The following is a 23,152-nucleotide window of genomic DNA, read 5'->3' on the forward strand; positions in this document are numbered from 1 at the left end:
CCATCCATCCATCCAACTGTTCGTATGTTTCCTCCATCCGTCCGTCCATCCGTCTGTCTGTCTACAAACAAACAAACAAACAAACAAACAAACAAACAAACAAACAAACAAACAAACAAACAAACAAACAAATAAATAAATAAATAAATAAATAAATAAATAAATAAATAAATAAATAAATAAATAAATAAATAAATAAAAAAATAAAAAGCTTGAGACTTTTCAGTTATTCCCCGTCGTTATTTTGTCGAAATCCATATTCGCCAGGACTCGACAGCGTTGGCGAAAATGTGCCACGGCCGCATTGCGCACTCATGCGGCTGGCGTGGGGCTGATGAACACTGGATCAGTTCCAGCACAGCGTTTTTCGCTTAACGTAGCCGCTTGCCAGATTTTCCCGGGGCTCTTTGCTGAGCGGTGCTGCTCTTGCACTTTAATATACCCGCGCCCCCCAGCGCGTGCACGGGTCCTGACGTCGCACAAAGCTCTAAGCTATCTCGCTGAGACAATCACTTGCTCTGCATTGGGCGTCAAGATTAATAACTGCCTTCTCATTTGGCGCATAAGGCGTACTTCTGATTACTCTTCACTGCATATACTTGTGGTTAATGTTTCGTCGTGAACCGGCAGCTTGGTGTACAATGGCTGTGACGTTGCTACGCACTACATTAAGCTCAATGTTAAGTTCCCCGAACGTTAAGGTTGAATATAGGCCTGAAAACATACCAACTGAAAGGGACTCACCACTCGTGAGTTTCGTGGGCTTGTGACGCTGTTGTCAAGGTCGCTGGTGAGTCACCAGGGACGTTGACAAGAGCGCTGCAAACTCACAGCCGATTCATCCATTCCCGTTTGGCTGCGACATCTGTATGCCCACCTACACGTATGCGCTTTCACATCTCAATGCTCACGCGCCCTTACATCCTTGGAGAAATTTGCTTAGATGCTGCCGTAACTTTTTCGCGTAGTGACAGAAAAACAAATGATGAAGGTAAAGCATATCATTAAATTGGCTGAGGGGCGTATCAAACAAAATAACTGACTAAACATTGCGCTTGTGCGTTTTGCGATGGTTCTCTCTTCAATGATGGCGCTGCAGTCAACCAAGCCCCGTTTTCCACAACTGACGCAGCTGATTCGATCAACGCGTGTTAGCTGAAACAGATATCTTGAAATTGATCCGGTAGTACGTCGTTCAGTGAACTGAATGCGAACCCTTCGCGCTACGAAAACAACAGCAGACATGTTTCGCGCCACCGAGTGATTTTCGTTCGTTGCTGCACGAGCCTTGCAATGAAAAGCAAGTGAAGCACAACAGCCGCATTGCTGCTTTGCTCGAGCGAGGACTGCCTTAAAGCCTCGAATAATACAAGCATATTTTAGGTTTGAAGGAGGGGGCACTGTCAACTCCTGCGGAACTTGTAAGCGACGGCCGGGCCGGTGTATTATGGCCTGGGAGGGTTGAAAAAAGGGGAAGAAATCGCGCAACTGCGAGTGCTGTCAGCTGCAGACTTGCGGTTAGCCGACTAAGATGGTAGGCAAGCCTGGTGCTCTGTGCATCGGACAGCTTCCACCACAAACGCCCGTGCGTTCGAGATTTCAACGCACGTTAAAGATCCCCAGGTGGTCAAAATTAATCCGGAGCCCTCCATTACGACGCGCCTCATCGCTTGCGCTGCGTCGGCGCGTTAAACCCAACCATCAATCAAATCAAGCTTCCACCACCGACCAAGAATTCCGGGAACACCGATGTGTGTTAGTAAAGCCCCGCAGTTATGATCTTGCGGAAGGGCTCATCCTTGTAAGTTCAAAATCAGAGAGCCTGTTTTTCTTACTCAAATAATTGGCCATTTGCGGGGCTCGAATATTGGGCGCTTGGGACGAAAAGAATGATTTGTTTCAGGGTTGTGGAGGCCGCATTATGTGATAGAAGTAATTTTCTGTTCGATATAGGAAGTTTCGCTTCCCCTAGCACTGAAGAGGCGCCAGCCATGACTCTGAAACCAATAGAAATGAAATAAAGAAAACACTGTATTAATGGATTAACGACATTAGACTGTGTTTAAAGAATTCATTGGAATATTATAGCCATGAGACCAGTCATTGTATCTGAAATGAAATAATAAAGTAGCAAAGCAAGCTTCCTTACATTTTTTTTGGTTTACTCCCCTGTTGCACGCAGACCCCGTGGAAAGCAATCGACTCCCTAAACATTGGATTGATCATTGAAATTTGGTACCGTTAATGAGAGCAGAATGCATATTATCTTTGTGGCTCAATATGCGGCATCATTTCTCAAGCGTATGAAGTTAGACAAGTTTTTTGCCAAGATGTACGTCTGCGCTCATCCGACAAAAAGTATTCCCCGGGCCGGTGAATAAGGGGTTTGTATGTCTCGATTTCGATAAAGTCAGTGTGACATGAGTATAACCTTATTACCACGCGCTTTCCGCTCTCCACAGATCTTTACAATTATTTTCCAAAGGCGAATGCTAGCCTTCGCCACCGTACTACTCCATCGTGAAGGAAATATCGCCTTAAATTTCATTAAGCATATTTCTGACACGCCCATATTAAGAAATTTTACGTGGCTATTGATTTCTTCGCAGACAAACGGGATGCAATGCGTTTCGAAGTGAATACATTACAATGCAAGGGTGTTCTAATGGGATTCGGTTTTAACGCGATAGAGGGCTACAAATACGAGGGCAAGACACTTTTGGGCGTTCGCCAAGATATGCCTCCTGTATGCAAAGTGTGGAGGTATTTTTACACAACTAGGAGCGTGTTACCAAGAGGGCAACGAACGCGTAGTGGTTACTGCATTTTTACAGTTCGTCAGATAAATGCGGGAAAATGGGTTTAACATAGTGAGCTAGCTCACAATTACATAGCCATATCCAGGAAAGCCACCGTTGAGAAAACTTGGCATCCAAAAATGGCCTTGCAACGTCTCATGCTATGGCACCTGCTAGACAGGCCACCCCAAGATGTTACAAAAATGCCTCGTGAATGTTCTCCCGCCGTTGATCCTCATCTCACGTATATAGTGATCAGTAATGTCGGGCTCATCGGTCACGCCCCTATGGCGTTCGGGAACGACCACGCAGCCGCACCGACCTTTTTAGCGTCTGCAATTTAGCCTTTGACAGGCGCTCCTTCCCAACAGGACGGTGCGCGGTGCCCTGGCGGGCAGAGCGGCGCGGCCCCTAATGGTGGTGTGGATACAAGAGCGGCCAAGCAGATCCATTTACACGGCCCCGTTTAGCACCCGCGCACTGGTTGCCAGGAGGGGCTCGAACCTTGGCCTTTTTCCCGCCAGCGTCTTGTTTTTGTGCCACGGTCGGCTGAGGTCCATGGTCGTGTCACGGCCTTCTGGCCAGCGCTCTTCGTGCACGCATGCAACGGAATGCGTTCACGCTCTGCGCGCCTATTGATCGCAGCGGTCTTGGGGGTTGGCGCGTTGGTGTGTGAGTCGGGCGGACACGCCGCTCGAAACAGACGTAGCGGAAAGGGAACGGCGCGAGTTTGGACACCGTGCGGTCCTGCACTTCAAGCACACTGTCCTTCCAGTAGCGTTTGCAGAGTAGCTAGATAATAGCGATCGCCAGTAGAAAACAAGGACCCAACCATTCAACATGACGGCCACATCAAATAGAACAAACGCCACAGTGGTTCTCCAATGGAACTGCCGTGGTATAAAAAACAAAACAAGAAGGGCGAACTACAACAATACGTCTCTTCCCTTGACCCTCAACCAGAAATAATTGCCTTACAGGAAACTAATAGTACCCCTCGTCTGCCAGGGTACATCACGTATGCCGATCCTACAGGAAATTCTACGGCGATTCTCGTCAAAGGTTGCGTTGCGGCGACTCAACGCCTCACGCCACAGAAGGACTGCGCGCATACGGTCGCCGAAATTCTATCTCCGTCAACAAAGAAGAAATCCAATCTGTTTATACTTAACATGTATTGCCGGCCACTGCACACACAACCTGGAATACGAGAAGTTATCCAGGAAGCCATATTATTAGCAAGAAACTCACCCCTAATAATCATGGGAGATTTTAACGCCCCACACCAATTATGGGAGTACACTCACAACTCCAAAAAGGGGAAAGCTATAGTAGAATCCAGCGAGCAAGATCATCTAACGCTGCTCAACGACCCCGACACAGCTACTCGAACGGGCACCAGCGTAGCCAGAGATACTAGTCCCGACATTACTTTGTTTGCGAGACCTCTGGATATTACCTGGACTAATACGCAGGAAAATCTTGGATCTAACTATGACATAATCCATCTGTTAATCAAAGACAAAAATTACAAGGCTCGTATTGGATCAACCTGCATCACGAACTGGGATGTTTTCAGCCAGGCTAGGGTCTCACATAACCTTGATTCTGAACAATCCTACGAAGAACTGACGCAGGCGGCTCTTAGAGATGCCCAAGCACACACTCAGACTGTAGCTACCTCTTACAAGATACCTTGTGTCGACCCAAAACTCCTCTACATATGGGACATATGGGAAGCGCGACATAGCCTCACAAGAAGGTGGAAGCGGCAAAGACACATCGGCGATGGCCTACAAGGCACATTGACCACAAAGAAAACATGGCAACTAATTAGACACTATATCGACCGCCTGAAAAGTAAAGAAGCGTCAAACCAGACCTGGCGCGCACACTGAATGCCTGTTCGGGAACCAGCGCCGAACTTCTGAAGGAGCCGGAGAAGACGTACCTCCAGACACAGGGAGGCTTTTCTCCCCCTCCGTACAAAGGAAATCCTAACCCCGAGCTAGGCAAGGAGATCCAACTGTACGAGCTACGAGAGGCAATAGCAGACAGCAAGCGTAACAGTGTCCCGGGCCGAGACCAAATAACAAACAAGCTTATTGCCAACCTAGATGACCCCACCATGGAAATCCTACTTAGACATTTTAACTCCTTCTGGATGACAGGAAAACTCCCGGATCAATGGAAGACGGCTGAAGTTCGCTTCATCCCGAAGCAGGGCAAATCGCCACACATTGAGAACCTGCGACCGATATCGCTAACATTCTGTAAGGAGCCTTCGATAACGTGGCACAAGAGGCGATCCTTCGAAACTTGGCCAACACAGGATGCGGGGAGAGGACCTACAACTACATCGTTGATTTTCTTTCCAACCGCAGAGCCATACTCAAGATCGGGGGCATCACCTCTAATCCCATAACTCTCTGGAGTAGAGGGACTCCCCAAGGCTCAGTCCTCTCCCTATTACTCTTCAACATCGCGCTCCTGGATCTTCCAGAGCAGATGAGAAGAATACCAAACTTAAGCCATGCCCTGCACGCGGACGACGGGACCCTGTGGACGGGCCCCGATTCCCTAGGAGGGTTGCAGGACACAATGCAGCTCGCCGCCGACACTGTGAATGAGTACGCGAATAGATGTGGGCTGTCGTTCTCGCCACAGAAGTCTGAGCTTCTCGTGGCCGAACAAATACGGATGTTGACAAAATCCGAATCACCCTCGATAGGCACGACATCAAGCCAAGCAAATCCATCAGGATTCTGGGTCTGCTCATCCAGGCGGACGGCAAGAACAGTGCATTGGTAGAGCAACTCACCAAGACCATCGAGCAGGTCACGCATATGGTACGCAGGGTCACTAACCGACACAGAGGCATGAAAGAGGGCGACATGGTCAGGCTTATCCACGCGTTCGTCCTCTCACGAATAACCTACGTGACTCCACACGTCATCCTGAGTAGAACGGAACAGGATAATATCGACGTCCTCATACACACGTCTCTAAAGCAAGCCCTTGGATTACCTATGAGCACATCCACAGACAAGTTGCCACGTATGGGGCTGCACAATACAGTATTGGAACTTATTGAGGGCACTCTTCAAATCAAAGGTCACGGCTCGCTCGTACACGAACGGGCCGCCGCAGTGTACTGACCAAACTTCAGTGGGTTCCGCGATACCAGCCCCAGTCGCAGGCGATCCCGGAATCGTGGCGTAAATCTATAATAGTCCACCCGATACCTAGAAATGTGCACCCGAACTACCATCAAGGTCACAGAAATTGATTGATTTGATTGATTGTAGGATTTAACGCGCCGACGAAATGCAGCCGATGAGGCGCGCCGTAGTGTAGGGCTCCGGATTAATTTCGACCACCTGGGGATCTTTGACGTGCGCCAAAATCTCGTATACACGGGCGTTTTTGCTTTTCGCCTCCATCAGAAAAGTGGCCGCCGCGGCCGGAAATCGAACCCGCGACCTCGTGCTCAGCAGCGCAACGCCTGCGCCACTGAGCCGCCGCGGCAGGTCCAAGGTCGCAGAGAAGCACGCGCAAAAAAAAAAAAAAAAAAACGCTGAATCAGATTTACTCCCGAGCCCCGACGACGACTGACACCGACGCAGCCCACTACAACGGTAAAAGAGCCATGGTGGCTGTAGTGACGGACGGGCGTAAGCATTTGTCCAGTGCCTCCATTCCAAGAGCCACGCCAAAGAAATAGGAGAACTTTCCATCGCTCTCGCCCTCGCACAAACCAACACCACGACCGTTGTCACAGACTCACAAGAGGTGTGCCACAGCTTCATGTCAGGATAGGTGTCACGCCCGACGCTACGCATCTTGGAAAGCAAGACGCCGGACAGGAAGGTCGCGATGTGTGGACACCGGCCCACTCCTTCATGAGAGGCAACGAACACGCCCATCTCATGGCCCGAGATTTCGCCCACCAGGCCGCGGAGGAGACAGCGAAACCCACGCCACTCACAACCTTCCACGAAATTACCCAACACTACAGGCTCAGTAGAACAACATTCCCGGCACCACACCCAGAGCTCTCAATGAACCAAAAAAAAAAAACACACTCAGACGAATTCAGACAAATACGTTTCCCCATCCAGTCAGGATGCATCTATTATTTCCCACACAATTCGACGCACAATGCAAAGTCTGTACTCGACCAGGCACTCTACGGCACATAATATGGGAGTGTGTCAAGAACCCAGACTTGCCAACCCCTTTTCCTTCCCCTACCCCTGATCAGTGGGAGATACTGCTGTCCAGCTCCCTTCCTCAAGATCAACTTCTGCTGGTCGAGAGGGCCAGTCGAGCCGGGACGGCACATGGCTACCTGAAATGAGGAACCACCCCACCTAAAAGCTCAATAAAAAAAGTTGTGTCTCTCTCTCTCTCACTGTGTTAAAAAACTCCCACCTCCCCTCGCGGGAACCCCTGTGTAGATGCGACGCATAGGGGGTTCACGTTGCAGCGTTGGACAGCGGAGGTACGGCGCTGGAACGATGGAGCGGAGCGACGCAGGCACCGCGTTTTATAGCGCGCATAACGGTGAAGGGACGCGCCGGCGCAAGTGCGGCTGCCGCGGCTATGACGCAACACAATCCAACACAATCCACTTTAATCCAATCCAATCCAAATCCAATCCAAGCCAAGCCAATCGAATCCAATGCAATGCCCCTCGCGAGAGAGTGTTCGCTATCGGAGAGGAGAGGGGGTGAGCGGCGGAGAGCGCAGCTGGCGCGGCGAGGAGAATGGGGGAGGGGCGGACGCCGACGACGACGACGCCGGATGCAGGGACAAGGCGGGTGAATGAGATGCGGTCGCATCCAAAAAATATAAAGTTGCGGTCACGTCATTCCAGTGATGGCGTCCCATCTGCTGTTAAAGATTTCCACCAACCCCTTCACCCACAGTGGACATCTTTCGAGCCTACAGCTGTAAAGTCCTACCGGTGGCGTCTGCTGGTGTCGTATGTATACGCTCTACTCCGCGATGTCGCGTGTCTGGCAAGGTCCCGTTGGTTACGCACATTCGGAGAGGGGCTTATACATATATTACACCATAATTTCCATCTCCTAAGATTAAAAGTTTTTGCTGCAAAGCTTGATCCCGTTCCTTGTGGCAAAGAGGAAAACTAGATTCGTACTGAAGAGACGCGGTGTGCGAGAACGCTTGCCCGCCCTCTCACGTGTACGTGCGGGTCACGGCGCCGACGCTTCCTTGCCTTCCCTTTTCGAGAGCGAACCAGTTTGCCGATTCTTCATCTGTTCCTTTAACGTGTGTTTGCAAAAAAGATTCCCGAGAAACAAATAACGTGGGAGGCTTGTACGCTGCATTATTGATAAAGGTTTTTGTTAATTTCGTCTAACAGAACTGTCACTAGAAACGTTTTTGGAGAAGTCGCGGAATATATCTTTTTTTAATAAGTAGAAACTTTCATGGGCACCGTGCCTCGAGAGCAGCACCATTTTATTCCAGGTTGGCGTAGGATGTAGAAGAGGAGAAGAGGATTAAGATTGGATTCTTTTCCCCTGCCGGAAAGTATTGGCGTATTGCGTTCAGAGTCCGGCTTTGGCTGCAACGGCAGCAGATTTCCATTCTTGCTTCATGCTCCAAAGCGAATTGTCTTCTTGTAGCAGATAGCACTTCTCTCGGTGAGAACGCCATAAATGGGGTGCAATGGGTGGATGTTTGAAATATACCTTCATATCATAACCACCACTGGGTAATCGGGCTCGGTCAAGTGCTTGTAGCGCTCCGCACCTGGAGGAGGATACAGAGAAACCAGGGGCAGTTTCTGTGCACGTTTGAATTTACAAAATTGAAACAAGTGTTCCACTTTTGTTCCACTTTTCAGAGGCAGAGACGTGCGTTTTTTTCTTCGGGTGGATAGTGTGGGAAGGCCCAACATAAACTTCATATGCGCTACACTGGATGTGCGATAATAGTTACCAAGAATGAAGCGGGATGCACGGCTCTGAACTCGCTCAAGCATGTCTATTAACGTGGAGTGACCAGGGTCCCACACTGAAGACGCATGTTCGAGTTGAAGGTGGATGTACGTCGTGTACAAGAGCACTTTTAGAGCTCTAGGAGCAAGGAAGAAATTTTTGAGGAGGTACCCTAGTGTCTGGTTAGATGTTGCTGTGATATTTTCGATATAAGTATTCCAGGAAAGGTTGTTAGTGATGTAAACACCCAGGTAACGGTACGATGTTACAGGATCATAAAGATGTTACAGAGGTATAAGTACGCCCTGCGCACCGCTCGCAGTTTATAATCTGTTTCTTGCTTTCGTTGTCTTTCATTTTTCTGAATAAACTTTTCTAAGCAGGGAGGACCATTGAACATTTTGTGGCTGTGGTAGAATGAAGTTGAAAAGAGCAAGGGTGCGCAGCTATTATTTGCGCCGGGCAAAAACACGTATGTGCGGTCATCGTGGACTGCAACTTCCACCTAGCCATAAAAAGTGAACTCATGAGATGGCAGAGAGGGATGAGGCATCATATCACAGCTTCAGTCTGTTTCGCTGTGTGCGCCAAGCTAAAGACAATTAAAATTGGGTAGACAGATTCATAGTGAATGTAGGTCCTTCATAAAAAAAAAAAAAGACACAATACGCGTGGCTGACTTGATTCCCGAACTCGGTGGGTGCAGTGTTTTTCTGGTGCAAGGGAATAACGTGAATACCACATGTGTCTGATGATTGTGGGCTCCCCTAAACATAGATTAATTTCAAGCCACGGTGTGTGTTGCACTTTGTCGTATGCATTAAAACGACCAGAGCACGGCAGTGGCTCAGTGGCTGGGGCGTTGTGTTGGTTATCCCAAGGACGGGGGTTGGATGCCGGCCGCGGCGGCCGCTTTTCTGATGAAGGCGACAAAATAAACACCCCTGTGTGCCGGAATTTCGGTACGCGGGAAGGTCCCCATGTGGTTGAAAGTAATCTGGAGCCCTTCACTACGGTGCGCCTCACAGCACAGCTGTAGCATCGGTGCGTAAAGCCCCCGTAATTAAGTAAAACGACCGCGCCTTCTTCGTACCCGCCGCGGTGGCTCAGTGGCGAAGCCGCTGTGCTGCTCAGCGCGAGAACGAAGGTCTTAACTGAGGTTGTTTTTCTGATGGAGGTAGCAAACGGAAGTTCCCGTGTGTACATGAGCACACGTTAGTCCGCGAGTGGCCTTGCGTGCCTGTTATCATAAGTGTAGCTTCTACGAGTAGAGTTTTGGTTTTACTAATATTTCCCTTGAGAACCACGAACTGCTTAAAAGGTTAACGAATGCTCAGAAAGCATACTCACAGCTTTTCATTTTGGTGCAGTGCTCGGTGTGGTGCAGCATGCTGTGAGTTTTTATTCGACACCTATAGGTTTGCTTGACGCTCAACAGCATAGCTGTTTTCTTTACAGCCGTTTCAGTTTTATGAGCATTTCAGCCCAGTCCCTCCTTCCAGGAAGATTAAAGGGGCCATGAAGAAAGAAATTTAAGTTTGGTACATTAGAAAGACTGCTTTGTCCCGATAACAATTATATCCATTTTATACGAACAATTATACCAACTTCGAACAAGTAATGTAAATATTAGCGAAAACATCTGAAGCAGCGCCGAATCCACTCTCCGGCAACTCTTTTATGACGTCACAGAATCTTGTTTGTGCGATTGGCGGCAGCCGAACTAACCCATCGTTAAGACACATGGCTGAACAATTGTAATGGGGCATCTATAGTTCCGTTTGATCGTATCAATCGAATGCTAACGTGAAATTAACGCACTGAAAATTATGTATTTTGTGCAGGCCCATATGACGTCACTCCTGCCCATAACAAGTCACTGTAGCGCGAAATTTAAAAGGTTTTTAATACTGGACGCGTTTTTTTCTCGGTTAAAACAAGGTATTTTGTGGCTGGAATGGAGCGGAGTGAGGTTTGAAACCTAGTTCTTTCAAATTAAACACAATTGTATTTTTTCTTCATGGCCCCTTTAAGTTTTGCAAGTACATACATCGTGTGCGTCTGTACTGATTTTTCAATCCTTTGTCTCGCCCATGAGTCGATTACAGCCTTTTTTCTCTGAGGCGAAGATGCGTCATTCATAAATGACGTCATAATACGTAATAAAATAATGATGACATAATAATGACGACGTCATAGCAGTGACGTCATAATGGCATCATTAATCACGTATTTAAGGAAAACAAGAAACTCAGTACTATGTTTGTCACTGGGACTAATTCGTCACCGGGAATAAGTTAATTTTAACCTTTAAAATGGGGCTGTTATACTATAAATCCTCTTTTAATGTTGATGTCCTTGTATTATGTTCCGTTGGAATAAGTTAATTTTAACCTTTTAAATGGGGTTGTTATACTATAAAGACTTTTAGTGTTGCTGTCCTTGTATTATGTTTTGTTGCAGCTCCGTTAGTTGGTTGTAACGTTTTGCTTTCCACAAGGCATGACAGAAGGAGGAAGAATAGGTGTGTATTAGAAGAGAAATTGATTAAATACAGATGAATAAGTTGGCTCCGCGGTTATATTCCAAGAACGCGCGATGGTGGGGTGCATGTGTCCACGCAGCTTAAGAGGATGCATGGTCCAAAGGGAGGCACGTAACCGCGAGATGTCAGATTCTGGTGGGACGCGGAGATGCCTAGGAACGCAGTAGGTGGCCGATGTATGTTTTGAAATTGGTTCAATATCAAACAGGGCAGCCAGGACGGGTGAGATCTCGAAATGGATGCCCATGGCGCGTCACTGCGGCGGAAGTTGGGGCTACTCCCACTAGGCCAGGTTCGTCCCAAAAGAAATCTATCAATAATCTGGACGCCAGCCCATTCGTTACTCCGCGCTAATCAAGAGGCCCATACGTAAGCCGGGGTCTTGCAAACAGGACACCGCTGGAGGATGACGACCGGGCAGACCGCCCTCTCACTACTTTCAGCGACATTTCGCCGCACTACAGGATTTCTCGATACGCCTACCCGCCAGGAGCCGACCCGCTGTCGAAAGAACAAGATGCCACCGCTCCCGTCAACTCTAAGCAAACACGTTTCCACCCACCTACCCTCTACCCAACCCAATGGAGACAATGAGACCAACTCGCTACTCTCTATCATAAACTCTGACCTGACTCTAACACATACCTGGCCCCAATCGCCAGTATTAACTACGAGCAGTAGGCGAGTGAAGTTACCAGCTCTGACCCGCATATGGCTGACCGGAAGGGCGGAGGCGTCGGGTATATAGCACTAACGAAGTCTTGGAGTGAAGATCCTACCGCCTGCTAGCTCTTCGGTTCAATAAAGCTTTCTCCCCTCCCCCGTAGCGAGTGTAAGACCCAAGGGGAGGGCGACAGCCCACAGTGCCCGTGTGTTGCGCCGGCGGTATTCTTCCTCTATGGCAAGGACATTGGCAGCATCCAAACTCTAGAGGAGAAGATGGAGCATAGGCGACTAACCGGGCTGCTAAGTCTGCGTAACAATAAAGAGCGCCAAAATTTGTTCTTCCTTTTTATTTTCCATTTTAAAGCAAAACTTCCTATGCCTCACTGACGGCGACCGTGCGCGAAAACGCGCGGCAAGAAAGCCAACTTTACACAATGGGAGGGAATACAACATAATGATGATGGGTTTGCACAAAGGCACATCAGGCGCTCTAAAATAGAAAGACGCTTCCCTTGGTCGGAATCGGAAACGAAGCCGGCGTCTGTACGATTGCGCCATTCCGACACGGTCGACAGCAGTTTGGATTTTTGAACTTAAACTTGCTCAGGTCGAGTGGGAGAAAGCTTCGCGTTTTAAACACCCTTCTCTTAAGAAAGGGGCTGTGATTGTTTACTTCCTTTTTACTGATTATTTTTTTCTGAGTAACCGGCGTTAGCATGCATTAGGCTAATACCACATTCTGTTTTATTTTTCGTTAAAAAAAATCAGAAGGAAAAAAGAAAGAAAGAAGGAGCCAATTCCTTGGTTGGTCGTATGGATGTGCGTGTGCATATCCCTGGAATGCAATACACATTGCGATACCCTCCGCTATCGTATCATTCGCTAAGATCGTAAAAAAAGCTGCAGGCGACTACATTTCTTGCACACCCCAAGTGCCCAAAGAGTCTGACAGCGTTCTAACATTACGTCAGTGGACGATGACTCACGCTCGGCGCTGACTGCATGGGTGGGAGCTTCGGCACCCTTTTTTTTCTCATTTCGCTCTTGCCGACAAAGGCTCGCAATAAACTCGATTTGTTATGGCTTCAAGATGCGCCAGCGTTTAGCAAATTGATTGGCGTCGCTCACTGTCGGGTGCACTCTTTCGCAAGATTACTTATGTCTCCAATACGTACGAAGCTGTATACGCGTTTATTGCTACCTGCTTACTTTTTCGCTTGTTTACAGCAGGGAGGCTGTACGGGTGTTTCTTTGCCCACTTGGAGCAAGTGGGCTTTATTTTGCTTCCGTCTAACTTCTCTCCTGATCAAGTATATGAAGTGCTCAATCTTACTCTGAGGTGCAGCTAGCGCTTTGTTATTTTCTTCCCTCTTCTGTGGGCAAGAATAGCGTTTCGCTCAATTCCAAAAAGGAAGCACCGGAAAAAGCTCGAGGCTTCGCGCTATTACCGTCGCTTCACCTCGTCTTAACTTTTTTTACTCAAGTGCAGTACCTTCGTTTAGACTATTTCGGCGCTGTTCTAGATGTGGTTACTCATGTACGGAGCAAACACTCAAGTCTGTTTACGAGAAGTGTGCACGTGGCTTGAGTTTCGCTGCCTCGGTGCGCGGGACTCGCCGGAAAGGCTACGGGCCCAGCCCCGGAAACACATTGCTGCTTATCTCGCCGACAGACATTGTTTATAGCTGTGCACTCAGTGTCGGCGAAACCCAAAGAGTTATTTCTACAGGGGTCTGTACTGCATCCCACCAAAGGAACCCCTGGCCGACGGCCAAGGCAGCAGCGGCCGATGTTGCACCGTCCGCGTTGCAATTTCTGAAGGCCGCAGATTAATCGGACGCAGCGGTGGGAGTTCCACGGCCCGGACTCTTTATTATCCCATTAACGACTTCTACGTATTCTGCTATATATTTCTAGCGCCTTGAGCACGGCCTTCACGAAATAGTGACGAAGCTTCAACGTCCTCGGCCGTAGCTGTTTGCGCGAAGAGACTGCTAACTTCTTTTAAATCTTTATATAACAAATCGACGGAAGGGGGACGAGGGGGTGCTGAAAGCGGGAGCAATTGATTATAGCCTGAGGGTGAAGCATGCGTGCGGTGCTACTTTTGCAGAGTCGTTTAGCTGTTTTTAAAGCGGATATCGCAGTGTGCGTCTTCAGAGAGCGCTCAATCTACGCTCTTTCTTGGTTTAGTATTTTTTTTTTAACTTGAAGACAAAGTCAGAGGCGTATACAATGTGACCAAGTTCACCACTTCAATCTGAAAAAACACCTCAGTTATGCACGCTATTTAATTGTTAGTTACCCGCAGTTGTTAATGAATTAGGTAAAGGGCATCGATGAAAATATGGTAGCGGTTGTGCCTTCGGGGAGACGCGCGAGAGATTGGGGGGGAAGCCTATTGATGGTGATTCTTCTGCCTGTGCTATCAGCAATGCTGCCCCTTTGCGTGGGCAAACTTGGCATGATACAGCGCTGTTGAGAACCTTTCGGCTACACTTTCGTTGGCCCCAATGAGATAGCTCTCGGAACTTTCCCGTACTTGGACCGGCCTTGCGCGTATTGGTGTTGGCTCGCGTGCACAGAAAGATGCAGCTGAGTCAACTTGAACTATGAGCCGATAGCGTTCACGCACTCTCCTGAAATTTGTTGGTGGTGTGCGTAAGTATATGATCGGGTTCACCGGCGCGCTATACTGATTGTGTATACTTGCACAAAATAGCGCGAGGCAAGTATCAGAGAAAAAGAGGCGAAGAAACGCCGCTGGAGCAGTGCTTCCCGCTTCTTTGGATATTGGATAGGGCTCCGGGTTTTCGGAGTTTATGTTTGGTAAAATTCGGAGGGTGTTTTCGGAGTTTATATCTTGTAAACATTCAATTCTCCGATATTTGAATTTTATTCCGCTCTATTTTAAGTACTCCAAATCATAAGTGAAGTGATATCTGAACACGTACAGTCGGCAAAATCTTGCGTGCGCGAGAGGTAATTTTTCTGTCTCATCACGCTCTTAATATGGAACAGCCTAGCCGACGATGGGCCCAGCTGTGAGCGCTTTCTGTGCGTGCACCTAATATCGACCTTGCCTGCAACTTGGCTGCCGTCAAACTGCACTGACGGATGAAAAGTCACCGCTCGCGCACGCTAGAATGTTTGGCCGACTGTGCACCTTAGAACGCTCGGAGAAAATTTTTGCCTCGAAGGTTTGAATGACAGACCCACATATATGTACACAAGAACGAATAGTTGGTGTACAAAAAATGTACGTTTCTCCTATATACAACCTCAGAGCTTGTTGTAATACAGGGTAGCATACTTCGTGAGGCTTTTGTCGCTGATGGAAGCTCGTTGCTTTCAATTTATGATGATCAGCGTAGAAAATGCCCTTACAACGTTTGCCCTAGAAATAGAGAGCGAGAAGTCTCAGCGCGCAGCGAGTAAGCACTGGCCACTGCTCAGGGTGAATTAATCAAAACGAGATGGGTTCAACAATGTTACTTGCTTCATAGCTGTGGAAGCACACTTGTTCAGACAAGCGTACTGGTCTTGAAGCACGACAAAGGAGCCTCCTTGCGGGACCGTTGGCCACTTGTAGTCATCGCCGAAAAGTGCCAAAAGTGGTGCTCATAACTTCCCGGATATCTTCAAGTCCGAACTTTGATCGTCATTTTTTCCGCCGTTGTGCTATAAATTAGGTGTTTAGCGGTTAATCCGGCTTGTCCAAAATTTCACCGGCGAATGCTTTTCGGATTCATCCGAAAACCTGGAGCCCTAGTTATTGGTCTTCTTGAGTGCATTGTTCTGCATATAAATGCTGTATCGTGTGGGTCTTTAGCTCTCAAGTCACGCATTCATACCCATTGCCACGACACCTTGCTATGCGGCCGGAGGCAGCGGGTCACGTAAGGCACGGCCTGACTAGGCGCTCCGGAGAATGCTGTCAGCGAAAGCTGAATGGGCGCGCTGTGGCAAGCCAGCAGCGCGGCTTGCGTACGACCCTCTCCCCCGAGTCGCGCATGGTCACGTCTCTCCCGACTCCCGTTCCTCCAGCGCCGACGGCGTGCCCCCTTGTTTGGTGACATTCAATTTCCCGTAGACCTGAGGCCGACGCGGCGTCCCTCAGGGTGGGCGTAGTCCACGCCAGGATCGATTCTGGAGCGTGCGTGCCCGGCCGGGGCTCATCCGTTTGCCGACACTGCGTTGGCGCGCTGTTGCTGCCTCGCTCTGCTAGACGCGTTTGTCTTGCCCGCATTCGGCCGTTTTATTTTTTTTTTTTCCGCCGCCGCTCCTCTCCGTGACGCACTCAACTTCGCCTTCTCTCCCACTCCTCTTGCGTGGTGATCCGGAACTGGGGGATTCTCTCGGCACTCTCTCTGCTCCCGGCCGTTATACCTATACCCGCTGGCGGGAAGTGCGCGTGTTCGCGCATGCGCACTTCTCAGCCGCTAAGGCTGCAGCAGCTGCCGTGTACTTATGAGTTACTGTAATAAAACCAGTTAGTCTGGTCAGTGAATTCTGCGTGAGGAGCTTCAGGGCGCCATACTGCTTGATACTTCAAGGGCACGTTTAAGAACGGAAGTTCGTTGACAAGACACCAGGCGGGAAAAGTTGCACTCCAGAGAAAATGCAAGCAGCGGATAGCACGCTGGTGGCTTGATTATGAAAAATGACGTCACGTCCAGAGACACCCGCTCGGGTATGATGCGTGTCACGCTTTTCACTCGTAAAAGTGCAGCCACGAGAAAAGTGCAGACCAGCACCAGAATGCATGGTTGGCACTTGGCCAGACGCGACAATGTTATTTCGGGAAAAGGGGCGACAATGTTATTTCGGGAAAAGGGGCATATGTTATTTCGGGAAAAGGGGCATTTTCATCACTGATGGGCGAAACCAGCTCAGTTGGATGAAATTTTTTCCCACCGTGAAGAATTTCGAACCGCCAGAGTGATTTTTAATCCCTCCGCATGCTCTGCAAATGCTCTTCATAATTGCTGCTTTGGTTGCAATGGCTATCAACGGGTTAACCTGTTGCTTTTTTCTTACTACCAGGCTAAGTTAAGATTAACAAGGTGGAAAACGTATTAGTTGAGCAGCCTCTCTTGAAAATTATTACAGCTGGTAATTAGGAGGAACGATGTATACAGTGAAAAAAAAAAAAACCTCGACAAAAGAGACATCAAAATGTGCCAGAAAGCTCACCGGTAGCTTCACATAAGGAAATCGAAAGCTCGATGGACTTATTTACATTTACGTCAACGGAAAATTATTAAGGACGTCTCGTAGGCGTGTTTGCTGATTCCAAAGAAAGTGCCAGGAAACGAGTACTGAGTACTGATCTGTGACCTGTTTGGTCAATTGTATAAAGTTGTATCAGCAGCCTTATATTGTTACGTGGCGGCAGGAAACAGATGAGACGAACGATGGGATGGGGTGAAGCGATCTATTTACAGAATGGGCATAGCGACCTCGCGCAAGATGCGCGCCAGGAACGTCGTCGTCGTCGTAATTGTTCTTCGTTCAAAGGGCTGTGAGGCATTGCCCACCTTAGTCCCGTAACATCACCCCCCGGGTCGAGGGCGACCGTCCCGGTCGATGCCGAGGCAACGTGAGGATTGCGATGTGGTGAGCGATGCGATGAAAACATACAGTGGAGATTTGCCTGCCGCCACAGATGAAGATGACGTCCCTGTTGATACCTGGCCCCACAGAAGCGATGTCTTCAAGCAGGAACGAACCGTCGGCGGAATTCGAACCACGTCGGACGAAAGGGCTGGGGACACGGCGTCTTCTTTGGTCTGTTCTCGGCTTGTATCGGCTGGTCTTCAGTGGCTGCACACGGGCTGGGGACACGGGGCGGGGGACGTGGTCGAATGCAGGTCGCAGTGGGCTGGGGCTGCCCGACATGGCCGACGGTCCCTCGACGATTTCGCCCAAGGCCGAGACGATGCGATGCGGAGTCGAGGATGGGGATGATCCCGCACACTCCACCAAAATGTTACGTGGCGGCAGGACACAGATGAGACGAACGATGGGATGGGGTGAAGCGATCTATTTACAGAATGGGTGGTGGTGGTGGTGGCCCGAAAAATGGCGCATACCCACTTAGGGGGATTGGCCAAGAAGAGTTATGTTTTCAATCAAGCGAGGCAAAATAATGGAGCAGAAGAAAGAATTTGGTCTAGGTTAATGAAAGAGAGAGAGAGAAAACACGAGAAAAAAAAACCACAGAGAGAAGAATAGGAAAACTATAGTAAAAATCAGCCTAATCGGAATGTTTTTAACACTGTAGACGAGCTGTCTCCGAAATGAAGGAGTGGATGGCGTTGCACACGTCCCTATGGCATCGGCCCAGCCTAGTCCCCCCAAACGACAAAAGCACCGGTACAGTTAAAGGCAGTCCAAGACGTAGCAGGGGAATCGGCGGCAAAAAAGAAAGAAATGCTCTTCGGATTCAATTTCGTGGCAAAAGTGGCACAAAGGGGTGGTTATCAGATTTGCCCTGAATAAATACCGATTAAGCGGTGGGACACCACAACGAAAAGAAGTTATCAATACTTCGCACAAGCGAGTTTGGCATAAACTTCTCTCCCAGCGGTACCTGAGGTGTTCAAGTTCAGGAGAAGTGTTCAGACCATGGTCGGAGGCATCCTGATTGAACAGGTATTGGCGATAGCGTGCCAACAACACGCAAGAAAACGGGGGAAGAACCTCGACGATCGGTAAAGCCAAAGCTGTTTTAGCTAATATGTCAGCGGTTTCATTGAGGGTTAACCCACAGTGGCCGGGCAGCCAAACGAGCCGAATCTCCCGCACATGAGTGGGGACGCAGGAATAAAAAGTTTTGGCAATTGGATGGAAAGTTTCTGAGGAGAGAGCCATGCACACAGACAAGGAGTCGGTGAGTAGCATCACGGAAGAATTCGCCGGATCAAGTTTCAGGATTGCAAGGAGTAGAGCAAGAAATTCTGCATGAAAAATGGGGATAAAATCTGGTAATCGCAATGAAAAAGACCAGTTCAACGCCGGAGAGAAAATGCCCACCCCAACCTTTGCGTCTTTTTTCGAAGCGTCAGTTGCAATGACCACGTGGGATGGGTATTCGGACTGGTGAGCCAGGAGAATGTTATTGAGTATGTTAGGCGGGAGAAGCTTAGCGTTTTTAGGGAAAATATTATCAAACGAAATCCTTACTACTGTGGATGGTATCTGCAAGGCGGGAACTGACAGGAGGGTGGTGTTTAATGGAGTAAGCAACGAATTGGCAAAAATGACCTGTGGGCGCCGGAGACGAGACCTATACCAAAAAAGGACCTTGCATGCTGGAGGAAAACAGCCTGTGGTCTGGCCAGCGGGGACTCAAAGAACTTTGCGAATGCATTAACGGTTAGGTATTCGAACCTGGAGTTCAGCGTTAGGACTCCGGCTTCTAAGTACAACACTCTAATCGGGACGTAAGCGGGCAGGCCTAAGCAGCAGCGCAATGCTTGACGTTCAAGCATAGCGACCTCGCGCAAGATGCGCGCCAGGAACGTCGTCGTCGTCGTAATCGTTCTTGTTCAAAGGGCTGTGAGGCATTGCCCACCTTAGTCCCGTAACAATATTGTGGTGTGAACTTACTCGTACGTATTGTTGACGTAGTTTTTATTGATGTACTTTTACTAGAAAGTTTTTTTAAGCTTTCTCTCTACAGATACACTGTCTATCTCGTTTTTATTTGTTTTGTGTAAAATCTACGCGCAGGGCTGTTGAACTGCAGAGGGGCGGATAAGTCCTTGTCAGGCTTTTTAGTCTTTTGTCTCTGACCCTGTAGCCGACTGTGTATTTTGGTCTGTTCGAATAAAGAATGAATGGATCAATGAATGAACGTTCCTAGGGATTTAAAACTAAATACGGTACAGAAAATAACCAATACAATCAGACTTTTTCTGAAGGAAATAACATGACAAATTCAAGGTATTACCGTGTCTCAAGGAGTACTATGAACATAAGATAAAAGGAGGAGAGATGGGGTGTGCGAATGCTCGGACATAGACACACCCACACACACACACGCACGCACGCACGCACGCACGTACTCACACTCACTTAACCTTCTGCATACACCCTTACGTTTGTTAAAAGCGTTGCGTCAACTTTTGTCGCTTTGTGACGAACGCAGCTATCATTTGTCAATTTGCACGGATCTTGTCGCAATCTCTAAGACAATCTTGTGGTACAGCTTCAATACAGTGTATTCTAGCGACAAATACTAAGCTACAAGCAACTACTGCGAACAGGGGCGTAGCCGGAACTGTTCCTTGAGGGGGGGGGGGGGGGGAATGCTGAAATTGCACCCCGACCTCCCCCATATGATTTTTCAAGGATTTAATAATAGAAATATAGGTGCATTGCTATTAACTGATGATATACATAACTATTAACTGAAATTTACAATTATAAACTGCAAACACATAACTGATTACTGTCAAGAACAAGTGAAATTATATATTCCATACAAAAAATTATTCGCGCGTTTCGAGAATTGGGGCAGTACTGCAGTATTGATGTCCCTGTTTGCAATTTTCAATTTTGTCGGTGTTAGAAGGAATAGCAATTGAAAACATGAAAATGTAGAACTAATTTCAACATATATGCTTAACAAACATTGAAGCAAAGAACACTAAATTAAAAAAAAAACTAATTTATCTAAAACTTACAAAGCACGGAGTGGACATTATAAGCATGAGAAGCATGAAACAAACGACTTGTGGGTGGACGCTTTATTTATTTTATAGTAGCTATGTCGTCGAAGAATTTTTTTTTCATTTTTTCGCACATGCAACGGTTAGGGAAAAAATCTTAACACCGCTGTTTTTTTATGTAAATATATTGCGAAGGAGCAGCTTGTACTGCGGATAATAGCGGATTATAAATTAGCCTCCCAAAATTCCACTCTGTGAAGAAGGATGACCTGCGAACTGGCTGCAGTCCAAGAACCACATAAAACAAAACACGTTTGTTTGTAATTTGCGGTTTAGCGTACTTCCTAGCAAATTAGCTGAATGAAACTTGGAGGGACTCTACTTTAGTCTGGCAGACAGGCATGCAGCTGTCTCTTTCACTCCCCCGTCGTAGGCATCTTACTGTTTGTGTAACGTGCCAACTCTATCCACTCTGCCCGTCAGGACACCGGACAGGTGACATTGGGCCGTCTGACGTCCGCGTTTAAACCTCTCGCCAGCACAACGGACTGTTCATCGTCGTAAACCGGTTACATGCGCGTGCTTAGGAGTGAAAGAGACCGTCGAAAATATCGCTCTGGAAGCCCATAAACCGAACAAGTAATATTTTCGCAATTCAGCGTTCCAAGCGGGCAAGTTGCCGTTCATCCGGGAGGTATTCGCAGCTACTCGAAGAGCTGAAACTTGAGGCGGCAATGGCGGCGGCAGTGGTTTTCCGTTACTTTCGTGCTTATTCGCGCTTCTGTTCGGGCCAACACTTCTTCGATTTCCGCTCTTCCTCCAAGCGAACGACATGCGCCCATTCCATCGGGAGTTAACACCTCGACGGCCTCAAGGTTTATTCTAGTGGACAAACGTGACTGTCCTTTGCCCTCCCCCTTCGTAGGCATGTTACTGTCTGTGCAACGCACAAACCCGGACCCAAACCGCTCGATTACGGAGTACAGCTGACAGGGCGCATTGAGCCAGCATTCCTCTGCGTTTAAATCTCCCACCAACACAACGGGCATGTCATCGTTAGTGACATAACATGCAGCTCTGCGTGCACGCCCCACTCCTTCCATCTCTAATCTAGAGCCACTAAATAAGCTGTTCTCTACCCCAACCCGTGCACGCATAAACTGGACATCGGTGATGGGCGCACACTTAGGCGTGAAATACACCGGCGATAAATGCCTCTCGGGAAGCCTTCCAAGCTGAAGTAGGATTATGGGTTCGCGCCGGCGACTATTCCACCTACCAAATTCCTATTACAAATTCCACCTACTACGCGAGGTGGAATTTGAGGCAGCTTCCGTTCGTTTCTACGCCCATTCGCGCTTCTGTGTATTCTCCGCTATTATCTGTTAATGGGACACTGAAGTTAATTTGTCAAGCTCCCGTTTTTGCCTGCACTGCGTAGAATGGCTCAAATTAACATACTTTTCATCGTTTATCTGGTTGATAAGTCGGTAATTATTTTATAAAGCCCAAAAAAAGAAAAACTATCATGCGCGCTCTGCGGCGGCCGCACCAACTAAAGGCTGTGACGTCAGGAGAAGGTGCACCGTGATTGGACAATGTCCAAGATTAGCATTCACACAAGTTTCGGTTTCGGTTCTGTAAAACAACATTCAGATCCGACGTTATCGTTGGATGGGTATTCTCGATATCTCAATAATCGTCATACCGCGCTTCTGCCATGTTGTCGGCTGTAAAATGCCTAAGATAAGCCTCACAGGATGGCTTGGAATCGTAGCAATCACCAGCCGAGGCATATGCAGTTGATGAACGCCCTCCGCGTCACCGCAGACGCTCAAATGCCCTGCGCTTTTCCCCCATATTTGGAGCTTGTCTCACTCATGCCTGCATCGTAAAAATCGTGTTCGCACCAGACCAAGGGTCTGCTGATTCTGGCCTGTGTCCACCGCCCAGGCCAGAATCAACACCATGGCAACAGCACGCCAACGAGAACTCGCTAGCGCGTCAGTGTCAGTCTGCGCGCGTTTAGCGAACTCGTTCGTGGAGCAGTGAACGTTACGGCCCAAAAATGGGGAACTCAGTATAGAAAACATCGGCCGAAAACGAAAAAAAATCAACTTACAGAAAGAAGAACGTACCCTCGGGAATTCGAATTTGCGACTTGCAAAATAACATACCTAGCGCTCCAGACCAACCGGCCACGGGCCAGCGCTGACGGCATCGGAAATATGAGGTATATAATGTATAACCAGTTCACACTTTTGTTAAGTTTTAGCATTTAAAGCAGCTTAGGTGACTATTTGTGCATAGCGCTCGTGCAGTAAGCGTCCCCCAAATTTCCACAATATCTCACGTCTAGCTTTAGACGGAAAAGCGTTCGCAGATGTGAAGTCGTGCTGCTGACCACTGTGCTTGTTCACTCAGCACAAAAAAGTTCTTCCTGCTCCCTAGTTTTAAGCTGTACGGTAAAAGTTTCAGTTGATTTTATTTCCTTAG

The 23,152-nt window shown here is 48.3% G+C and overlaps 1 protein-coding gene across 1 annotated transcript in view; it reads right to left on the minus strand.

The window, feature by feature from the left end:
- LOC144154118 (Golgi-associated plant pathogenesis-related protein 1-like) overlaps positions 1-23,152 on the minus strand; it is a 115,059-nt gene that overhangs the window by 46,789 nt on the left and 45,118 nt on the right. The window lies entirely within an intron of this gene.

The sequence above is a fragment of the Haemaphysalis longicornis genome, unplaced genomic scaffold (genome assembly GCF_048455015.1).
Source record: "Haemaphysalis longicornis isolate Haplotype H1 unplaced genomic scaffold, Haemaphysalis longicornis Haplotype H1 scaffold_1, whole genome shotgun sequence".
Classification (NCBI taxonomy): domain Eukaryota; kingdom Metazoa; phylum Arthropoda; class Arachnida; order Ixodida; family Ixodidae; genus Haemaphysalis; species Haemaphysalis longicornis.